This window comes from Trematomus bernacchii, unplaced genomic scaffold, assembly GCF_902827165.1.
Source record: "Trematomus bernacchii unplaced genomic scaffold, fTreBer1.1, whole genome shotgun sequence".
Lineage (NCBI taxonomy): Eukaryota > Metazoa > Chordata > Actinopteri > Perciformes > Nototheniidae > Trematomus > Trematomus bernacchii.
The window spans coordinates 408533-412388 of NW_022987790.1; positions in this window are offsets into that span (position 1 = coordinate 408533).

The window sequence follows — 3856 nt, forward strand, 5'->3', positions numbered from 1 at the left end:
AAAGTGGCGTATGTCATGCAGCAATCTGCCTAAGGGACCATCTTTGTGTTTTATTTTGCCAGCCAATGTGTCCACTCGATCAAAGCAAGATGACTCTTCAGAGTCTTCACTGTGCGGTTTCCTCGCAGTTCTCCAGACCTGTGACTTGTAAGTTGACCAAGCCCGCTCAATGTTTGGGTGTGGGCTCCTGGGTCCTGGGTTCACAAAGAACGGCTGTGGTTCACAGAGAAATGGACAAAGCCACTTTCTGCGATTGCAGTGATGTATGCCCCTCCACATGTCCGTTATCACCGTGGTCCCTTGGCGAACGTATTTTGTGACCAGAGGGAATTTAAGTGGCGCCTTGATCTTGTTTCACAAGCCTCAGGATAGGTCTTCTCCTTGTTCCCCTGATGCCCAGCATCACCAAAGACCCATTTTCTCCTCCTCCACGTAGGACCCGAATCTTCCCCTACCATACGGTAATAAAGCAGTGAAAAAGTACAACAAAATTATATAAAAATAAACATCAGGAATTTCAATTGATAAACAAAGTCAAATGTGTTTGTTATTTGCGTTCTTTTACAATTTAAAAATATTCACTTCCTTTCTCAAAAAAGAAGAGAAAAATACCAAATGTAGTGGTACAAACAGAAAAGGCTGTTTAATTTTATTAAGTTAAAGTTTGCTTATTTTGCTGCAAGAAACATGAAAAGGTGAGATAGATATTGGAATTAGATGATATATAAATAGATTATGCACTTTTAAAATGTTAGTAAGAAAAGTAAGAATAAGGATTTATTTCCTTATTGATTAATGATCTGATTGGATGAGGATACTTCTTAGCTTCTAAATTCTTTTTTGCTGTTATTTGACTGTGTATACACTGTGGAGCTGGCTCTCTCTAATGTATACTCTGTCTTGGAAGCCTAAGCACGCCAGTCATAATGGGTCGTGAATGACACAATTATAAAATTACATTACTTTGCTCAGTCATTTGTTAATCTCTGACCTTAAAAGATATGTTGATTATTTCACCTTGAAAAACAAAGGTTTTTAGTTTTAATGAGGCCAAAGGCTAAGGCTCTGTAGTTTATACACACCTTCCTTTTGGTGGTAGAAGTTGCTTTCGTCCAGCATGACAAATTCGTTTGGTCCTCCAAGTCTCTGCTTTCCCCTCCTTTGCCACTCTTGCAGACCTTCCTCAACTTCTGGCTCATTTTTGACAGTGTGCGACTGCTTCCTGCCACGCATCCTGCAGCATGTCAATTTGCCTTAGCTGCAGTCCCTGGGAAATCTGGTTAAAGATCAATATAAAATTACTAAATATGAACAAAAACATATGAAGACGAATGCATTCAGCACCAGTGGCTAATGTATCTAATTATATAATTCACATTAGACATTTGTTATTACTCAAAATGAAACAGAATATTTTTAATGTTTGCTAATTAATTGATCTATCAAGTTCCCTATATCAGAGCATCTACGCATGTATTTTTAAGCTATTAGAATAATCACACATTGAAACATTCTGAACCCAATTTTTTTGTTGAGGAACATTTTGAATGCAGGAATTACTGTAACAGAGTATTTGTACACTCTGGTACTTCTACTTTTACTCTAGTACAAGATCTGAGTACTTCTACTCAAGTGCAATATCTGAGTACTTCTGTTTTACTCAAGTACAATATCTGAGTACTTCTACTTTTACTCAAGTACAATATCTGAGTACTTCTACATTTACTAAAGTACAATATCTGAGTACTTCTACTTTTACTCAAGTACAATATCTGAGTACTTCTACTTTTACTCAAGTACAATATCTGAGTACTTCTACTTTTACTAAAGTACAATATCTGAGTACTTCTACTTTTACTCTAGTACAAGATCTGAGTACTTCTACTTTTACTCTAGTACAAGATCTGAGTACTTCTACTTTTAATCAAGTACAAGATATATACTTATACCACCTCTGTTTATAGCCTATGAAAAAAAACTATTAGAAAACGAAGGCTAAAGCTAATGTTAGCAGATAGTGACAATGTATGCTAGTTAGCTAGCTCAACGATTCCTTAAATAATATTGCGACAGAAATATTTTTTCTGTTCACATCACGCTCTGCCGCTCCAACAGGAGCTCTGCTCTGAACACCCGAACGGTAAGGCGATATGGGTCCGTTCTTATTGTGCATCCATGGGTAAAGGTAAAACCTTTATATATACAGTCTATGGATAAAACGCATCTTATGATGCTGCTGTCTTTTAGATAAAGGGTGTTTTATGGTTGCTTGTATCCTCAGATAGTGGTTTTTTAAATAACTAGTGACATTTGAATAAATATTGCAAAAAAGGGCTCGAAAAAAGGCATATATATAACCTGGCCGGCTTAACCAGTCTGTATTTCTTCAAGCACCACAAGATTCATAGTTTATAAAGTACAATTCTGGGTCATTGATTGTGTCATTTCTCCAAACACATACAGTACAAATGCCTGTTTTGAAGCCTTAAAATGGTGCAGGAAAAGGACTTTACATTGTATTATACTTAAAGACAGGACTATTCAGTTAAGAGAAGAGAAAAAATGAAAGAAAACTGTTATAATGGGTGATGTAATATTAATGACAGACATAAAGTCCTTGGCACACATTTTGTGATCATGGGGCATCACCCTTACAGCATCAGGACAATATCATATGGAGTCAGACACTGGAAGTGTGCTGGAGGCGTTGACTGGGACTGATGGAAGGATGAGGCGGATGAGACTGAAGAATCTGCGAGGAATGAACTAGCGGCTGAGAAATAATCATGAGAGCCATTGAAGCCATGAAGAATTTATCCTTCCACAAATCTTTTCATCTGCTGTATTAATAAAGTTGCCACGTGTTTTCAAATTCAAGTTAAGGCACTATCTGTGCAGAACATTAAAAATATTGTTCATTTGCAGTATTTTATTTTAAAAGTGTTCAGAAAGACTGCACCAATGATATGCTATATATATATCTATATATCTATATAATATCAATATTGTTATTAACTTCAACCAAAGTCAATTTAAATAGCGGGCAAAAATTGGTTAATTGCCATGGATGTGGTGTTTGATATAGTTTTACGTTCAATTTAACTATTTTAGGCAGAAAAACGTATATTGACTAAAACTTTTTAAATAATTGACTATAATCTAGAAAGGTTTTTGTGAGAAATCATTTCAAAAGTAAACTTTTTTTCATTTTATATTTTAATTTGAAATGTTTGCACACAACATTATTAATTTAAACATTTTTATCCATTTTTTTAATTGTGATTCCATTTATTTTATTGTGTTCCTTGAGGCTGGGGAAGATATCCAGCATGTAGTTCAACATGCAAATGTTGTAATACAAGTAAGTATATAAGTATAACATGGAAAAGTAATAAAATTGTTTAGTAGGAGGATGTGGATTTATTTTCTCTCACCTTGTAATTACACAATCAACCATCTATAATTAGCTCTGGCCTTCACTCACAAAAAAACATTTTGTTGAATTGCACACATTTTTCGAAGCTCTATTGACTGACATGCAATGACTGGGACTGATGGAAGAATCTGCGAGGAATGAACTAGGAGCAGAGAAATAATCCTATTTAAAAGACAGCTTCATAAGAGGGTGTGTCAGACAGAGTGTGTCAGTGTGCTGAAGAGTTGGGACCAGCTATCCAGGCCAGACTCTAAAGACTTTCCAAGGGTAAAAATGCTGCTGCTGGAGTACTGACTGGAAGTATTGCTGATATCATGTCTACCATATCCTCTTAAATACTCTGTCGAACAATATCAGTCTCAGGAAGAAAGGTGTTTTAACGCTGATTCAAAATAGCAGAGAAACATGCATTCTTGTTTT